This window comes from Sorex fumeus, unplaced genomic scaffold, assembly GCF_029834395.1.
Source record: "Sorex fumeus unplaced genomic scaffold, SorFum_2.1 ptg000036l, whole genome shotgun sequence".
NCBI classification, from domain to species: domain Eukaryota; kingdom Metazoa; phylum Chordata; class Mammalia; order Eulipotyphla; family Soricidae; genus Sorex; species Sorex fumeus.
The window spans coordinates 22223007-22230459 of record NW_026606093.1 but is presented as its reverse complement, the minus strand read 5'-3'; the positions used below and the strand labels follow the sequence as shown (position 1 = coordinate 22230459).

Sequence of the window (7453 nt, the reverse complement as noted above, 5' to 3'; positions counted from 1 at the left end):
AAGGCAATGAAGAATGGGGGTTTATGTGTGGTGTTAGGAGAAGAATGCTGCTTCTGTATGCCGATCACACAGGGCTGTTCCGCGACTCCATGACCAAGTTCCAGGAGGGCCTTGAGCAGCGCCAAAGAGAAATGGAGGCCCAGGAAAGCTGGTATGAATGCTGGTTTAACCAGTCTCCTTGGCTAGCTACCCTCCTGTCGGTGTCGACGTCCACCTTGGAGAAGATGACCATCAGCTCCCGCCTGCTCTTGCGCGGCTTGGCGTGCTCCTCAAATACGTCTGTGTCCTTCCCCAGAAACACCTCTTGATGGAAGTCCTTGTTGAGGTGCCCATCCAGCTTGAGCTTCACCTCGTTCAGGTGGTCGGGTGGAGGGGGGGGCAGGATCTCGTGCTCGTCTCTGCTGGCTTGGTCCCGAGCAGAAGAGTGGTTGGCAGGCCATGAAAAGGTACGCATGAGCAGCACGAACCCCAGGAACCAGAAGCAGTAAGGAAGCAGGCTGCCGAGTGGGGCCAGTCTGCATGCCATGGCCGGCTGGGTCCAGCAGGATCAGTGCACCCGCAGGCCCCCAGCAGACGGTGAGTGGCTCAGAGCTGCTATCCGACAACGCTGCTGACACTTCTGGAGAGACAGCTTTGCAGTGACCCTGAAAGCCTGGCCGGCCCACTCAGGCTGCTACCATCATCAGATTTTACAGCCCACTGAGGAAGATTCCTCAGTATGGATCAGAGAAAGGGAGGAACGTGAGGAACAGGTCTCGATAGCTTTTTCAGATTCTCTTTACAGGAACCCGCATTGCAAAATAACTTGTTTTTCTGCCCCTGAGCAAGGAATTCGAATACAGGTGGCCCGAGTTGCAAGTCACAAGAGGGCAGGGGGCTCAGACCAGATAACCAGATGTCTCTCACAAGACCCATGTCACAAGACCCAGGATTGCCCTAAAAAAAACCAGGATGTTCCTAAGCACTGACACAAATGATGATCTTTAAACTATAGGCTAAGGAGTGATGTACTTTAAAATGGATTGGTCAGGAAAGTATGGGTTGTTACAAATCTATTGGCTATGAAATTCACGGGCTCTGCTGTAACGGCCAGTGAAGGCCTATATAAGATCCCCTTTGAAGAAGCTCGGGGTCTTGCCCATCCTGCTGGACCTGTGTGTTTGCGTAGGCAGCTCGACCCTTGCTAGCCAGTCTTACAATAAACCCTGCTTGCTGTTTGCAGTCTCTGGAGTCTCTTTGTCGTTAAAGGGAGATCACAATTCATGTCCCAACATTGATGAGGAATACGATCGAATGGTTCAGCGCCTCCATGATTGTGCGAAGAATGCCAAGAGAGAGATAGCCACAAAAAGATGCCTGTCTTCAAAAACTCTCGAGCTCATTCGCCAACGTGGCTTGGCGCAAGCCTCAGGCAACCACAAGCGAACGTCGGAGTTCGCAAAGCAATGCAGAGAAGTGATCAAAGAAGACCTCAAAGAGAGAAGAGCAGCTGTGCTGCCAGATGCGGCAGAAGCTGGGAAAAGCATTCGCAATGCCCTCCTGTCCTTTCCCAAAGACAAAATCCTGATGGATCCATTACATCTTCCAGAAGGACAATGGAGAAAATTATCCATGACTTCTACTTGGATCTCTTCAATAGCCACGTCCACCTGTCCACATACCAAATTCTGCAGGATGGATATGTCATTCCCAATGTTCTCCTTTCTGAAACCCGACACGCCATTTCATCAGTAAAGTAGTGAACAGCACCTGGCCCAGACAAGGTCAGATCCGAACAACTGAAGAACCTGCCATCAGTACTCATAAGTACAATGGCTCGACTATTTACGCACTACCTGTCTGAATGCAAGGTTCTATCCCAGTGAAAAACCAGCAGGACTGTAATACTGTACAAGAAAGGAGACATCCACAACATTGGCAACTATCACCCGATCTGCCTGTTGTCTGTTGTCTACAAGCTGTTCACTCGAGTCATCCTGAATAGGATTGGCAGAACACTAGATGAAGGACAACCATGTGAGCAGGCCGGTTTCCAAAAAGGATTCAGCACAATTGACCATATCCATATGATAACCAAGCTCATTGAGGTTTCTCAGGAGTTCAAAATGGTACTCTTCCAGAAGGACAATGGAGAAAATTATCCATGACTTCTACTTGGATCTCTTCGATAGCCACGTCCACCTGTCCACATACCAAATTCTGCAGGATGGATATGTCATTCCCAACGTTCTCCTTTCTGAAACCCGACACGCCATTTCATCAGTAAAGTAGTGAACAGCACCTGGCCCAGACAAGGTCAGACCCGAACAACTGAAGAACAACATCTTCTAACAACACCAAATGTAGGATAACACTGTTTTGTCCTTCCCGCATAGTCTCAGGTAGTTTAGGTTTATTGGGTTGCTTCCATCACAATGCTCCCATTCCTCTGTTTATTTGTAACTTTCTTTGTGTTCTGTTGACTTGTAAATATTGTTTTTCTCTTCTCCCTAAGTCCTTTGCATAGTTTATTCAGAGCAATGTCCTTTTTGTATGGGCACAAGAAGACATACTTTTGTAATGTGACTCTCAGTGATATTTCCCTCCTGGGCATCTGTTCTCTCACCTAAGCCTCAGCTGCCCTTTCTTTCTACCACCCCCAAAAGCAGGGTCCTGATGAGGAACTGGATGGAACCAGGGCAAGCTGTAAGCTATCTGCTACTCTGGTATTGAGATGGGCCTGGCCGAAGTGCCATAATGCTTAACTATAAGTTAAGAGCTTGGTCATGGACAAATGCTGTCATGATCCAAAAATTAATAACTAGATTTGGACCCTGCTGGGGTTAAGAATGATTAATTTGGCCTGAGCTCTGTAGTCTGAGTCTGGCAAGATGTTCCCAGGAGAGCTGCCCTACAAGTCTCAATGTTATCTCTTACTGTGTCCATACAAAAATAGCTAGTATTGATATGTTGATAGTTATTGGACTGAGGAAAAGAGAAAGACACATTAAGGGGTATTTTGCCCTTGGGCAGTCAGGAAGGGCTTTGGAATACCTATTAGGTGGGGCCTCAGGAAAGGTTTTCTTATGTTGATTTTGCTACCTGACTGAGTGCAGTGTCAGCCCAGACTGCAGGGTAGTGGGAGGCAAGAGAGCTGGAGACAGGAGAGAGCGCAGAGCAGCAAGATGGACCACGGAGAGGCTATCAAGGGGGACAGAAAAGAATGTAGAAGAATAATACAGGAGCAGGCATGTGGAGAGAGAGAGAGCCCAAGCTGTGAGATGGCGTGTGGAGAGAGGAGCGGGTGAGACAGAAGGAGACAGGAATGAAAGGCAGTGTGAGACCATAATGGGAGGCTGAGAGAGACGGGGGCAGGCTTTTGGGGAGAATGGAATAAAGGGCAACTGATCAATCAACCGGCTTGGCCCTCTTTTCCTCTGCTGTCTGCCCCAGGGCCTGGACTGCCCTGACTGGGGGGTGGGGGGGGCAGCCCGGGCCCTCCAGAACCTGGGAGGCCAGGGGAAGAGTTGTCTGGGTCACCCTCTGGCCGTCCTCGAAGTTTTTTACAACCAAACATCAGCTAAGCAGTACAAACGCTGGCTGACTTCGGCAATGAGTGTGGAAAGGTCAGTCTACAGCTTAATCTCATGAAGACAATGTTTATGAGAAACAGTCTCGTTTCTGATGTTCGATTTTCTCTCAATGGGATGAACATCTCTGAATGCAACAGTTTTGTGTACCTAGGTGGAGAAGTCAACATGACGAATGACCTGGCACCTGAGTTACGCAGAAGGAAGAGAGTGACTTGGAACACCTTCAAGAGCATCAAAGAAATAGCTAAGAGGTCAAAGAACCTCCAGCTCCAGGCACATCTCTTCAATTCTTCCTGCATTAACATACGCCTCAGAGACCTGGGCCCTACAAAAACAGGATGAGAACACTATTCGGGTCTCCCAAAGAGGAATTGAAAGAGCTATGCTTGGAATATCACACTTCACTCAAATGAAAGAAAGAATCCGAAGTTCCAACTCCCATGGACGATCAAGAATTAGGGATGCTGTCTTGTTTTGCCAACGTTTCAAAAATCAGTTGGGCTGGACATGTAATGAGATTTGGAGACAACCGCTGGACTAGAGTCATTACTGACTGGATTCCACGGGACATCAAAAGATCGTATGGCCCCCCACGTATGAGATGGTCAGACTTCTTTGTCAAGACCCTGAATGATTGGTTTGAGGCTGTTCATGTTCCTAGATCGAGCTGATGCCTTTGGACTACACTAGCATGTGACAGGGACAAATGGAGACGTTACTGGTGCCCACTCGAGCAAATCGATGAGTATGTCAAGGATGTCAAGTGATCAAGTGATCAAGTGAAGTTTTTGATGTATAAGACTTTCACATCCTTTGCTAAATTCTCATGTATTTGTCATTTTTGGAAACTTTAATGGAATTGTTTTTCTGTATTTTTCTTCTAGTTTATTGTTTTTGCATAGTAAAGTTTTGTGTATTTATTTTGCAACTGATTATTTTACAACATCAGTTTACTGTTTCTAAGAATTTGTAATGGGAAAACATGGGTCAGGAGGACTGGTCAATATTTGGAATCTACAACAAATGTGTGTGGGACAGAGGGTAGGTAAGATAGAGAAGGGACCGTTATGACAAAAAAATAGTTGGAAATGATCACTTAGGACAAGTATTGTGTGTTAAAAGTAGGTAAAGGAATATACATGATAACTTTTCAGTATCTGTATTGTAAACTACAATTCCCAAAAGAAGAGAGAAGAAAGAGGGAGAGGGGGAGAGACAGAGAGTGATAGAGACAGAGAGAGAGAGAGAGGTAGAAACAGAAAGAAAGAGAAAAAGAGAGAGTGAAGTGTCTGACATAGAGGCAGACTGAAGATGGAGGTGGAAGGTGATGGGAAAGAACCTGGGGACACTGATGCTGGGAAATATACATTGGTGGAGATAAAGGTGTTGGAGCACTGTATGACTGAAACGTAATCAGGAACAGCTTTGTAAGGGTTTACCTCACAGTGATTCAATACAAGTCTTTAAAAAATCACCGTCTCACGCACACACACAGGTCACCATTCACACTTTAGAAAGAATAAATCACGACCACGATCACGACCACCCTGTTGTTCGTCGGTTGCCTCGAGCAGGTGCCAGTAACGTCTTCTTCGTCCTAGCCCTGAGATTTTTTTTTTTTAAAAGTGCCATATTCAAGGCTTTTTCAGGGTTAGGAGAATGAGACCCATCATTGTTACTGGTATTTGGCATAATGGGTATACCACGGGGAGTTTGCCAGACTCTGCCGTGTGGGCATGTTACATTTGGTAGCCTGCCAGTTTGACCAAATTAGGAATGAGATGATAAGATGTCGCGCGGCCGCAAATCCGGGAGCTGAGTGTGATGATCTCTGGATCCTGGCCGTTGTTGGAGTTACACGGCAGTTGGTGGGTGTAACTGTCTAGTTACTGGCAGGTCCAGTCCCAAACTGTGCAGGCTTGGAGATCTCAGCCCCGGGTCCCACACACCTGGGTTCCTCTGTCAGTTCTTTTATGCGTGAGGCTCATCCAAGTGTGTGGAGAGTGGTCTCAGCATGGCCTTGGCTGGGCCTCGGTGGTCTTCAGCTGTTGGGCCCTGGTGGAGACAGTCAGGCATAGGGTAGGAGACTCTGCCTTGTTCTCTCCCAGGAGCTGAGTGTGATGATCTCTTTGCGCAGTGGCAGTATCGTAGCCAATGAGGTTTATCCGAGGCGCGATTATTGCTAATTGAAAACTTTTCCCAATACCCCGCCATGACGACTTGAAATATAGTCGGCATTGGCAATTTTTGACAGAAAGAATAAAACAGAATAAAAAAATGTAGCATGCAATATGCAAGTAGTAATAGTTTAGCTATTCATATATGTATTTCTTTGATTTCTTTTTCTTGTCTATTTGTGTAGTAAGGACTTATAAAAATATGTAAAAAGAATAGTGGAGAAAATAGAGTTCCTGCTTGTGCTAATCACAGAGGATGTCTTTCATTTTTTGCCACTGAGTATGATTTTGCTGTGGATATATCATATATGATGGTTATTATCTTGAGGTATATTCTTTCTATTCCTACTTTATCTGAGGGTCAAAAAATAATAATTGTTTAATATCGTCAACAGCTTTCTCAGTGGACCCTTTTCTGGTTCATAATCATGATGATTGGGTGCTCACAAGCTGTGTGGCATGTGCCTCCCTTAAATCTTGTTATTCATTTGGCACATTATCCATCTGACATGAACTCAAGTGCCTATTAATATGATTATATGATTTCCGTCTTTTTAATGATATTGAATGTTGCATTAATTTATTTGTAAGTATTGAACCATTTGTTGCATCTCTGGAATGATTCCCACTGGATCATGATGTTGAATTTGATTTGAAAAGATTTTTTTCTGAGGATCTTTAAATCTATTTTCATCAGAGATATTTGTAATTTTCCCTTTTAGTAATATATCTGATTTTTGTTATTAAAGGTAAAGGTAAAGGCCCTCCCGTTGATCGTCGATTTGCTCAAGCGGGCCCAGTAACGTCTCCTTTGGAGACTTTGTTGTTACTGTGTCTGGCATATCGAATACTCTCGGTAGCTTGCCAGGCTCTCCAAGAGGGGCGGAGGAATCGAACTCGGGTCGGCCATGTTGGCTGTGTGCAAGGCAGACGCCCTACATTAGGAAAGAGTAATATTTATTTTAGTCCCATTTCTCTTTGATTTTTGAAGTGCTTGAGAAATTTAGGTAGCATGTCTTTGAAGGTTTGGCAGAATTCTTCTGGATCTGGAATTTTGTTCTTGGGGATGTTTTTAATTAGTTTCAATTTCCTTACTTGTGATTCATGTGGTAAGGTTTTTCACTTCCCTCAGTTTTGTATCATCTTGGAAATGCAGCCATTTATTCTAGATTCTCCAAATTTGTGGCATACAGTATGTGTCCAAAGTAAAAAATTATTATCTTTTGTATTTCTGAGGTATATGATGAAGTTTTTCCCTTTCATCTCTGATCTGTTTTATATATTTATATATTTAAAACGAGTCTAGCTAAGAGCTTGACAGATTAATTATTTAAGAAATATAGCTTATGGTTTCATTTAACTTTTGTGTTATTTTTTGGATTTCTGTATTATTATTTTTACCCTTTTGATATTTCATCCTTTCTACTTTGGAATTGCTTTGTTGTTATTTTTCTAGTAGTTCAAGTTGTGAAACTATACTTTTAAGGTCTTTTTTGTCTGTTTTGTTTTGTGATGTAAGTATTGCCTTGAATTTCCCTTTTAGTTTTTGGTTTGGTTTGGTTGTGCTAAATAAATTCTGACAGATTTTTAATCTTCATTCTCATTCATTTTGAATAGTAATTTTACTTCTTTGATTCCCATTTGCCCAAATGGTTAACAGGTATGATTTTTAGTTTGCAAATATCAGGGCTTTCCTTGACCTTT

General features: G+C 44.0%; 2 non-coding genes across 2 annotated transcripts; both read left to right on the top strand.

Annotated features, from left to right (window-relative positions):
- Window positions 1-5697: 5697 nt before the first annotated feature.
- LOC130027270 (U4 spliceosomal RNA) lies at window positions 5698-5834 on the top strand. The gene has a single exon (XR_008793014.1). It is a non-coding gene; the product is annotated as a U4 spliceosomal RNA (small nuclear RNA).
- A 322-nt stretch (window positions 5835-6156) lies between these two features.
- Window positions 6157-6259, top strand: LOC130027299 (small nucleolar RNA U13). Its single transcript, XR_008793033.1, has one exon. It is a non-coding gene; the product is annotated as a small nucleolar RNA U13 (small nucleolar RNA).
- Window positions 6260-7453: the final 1194 nt, after the last annotated feature.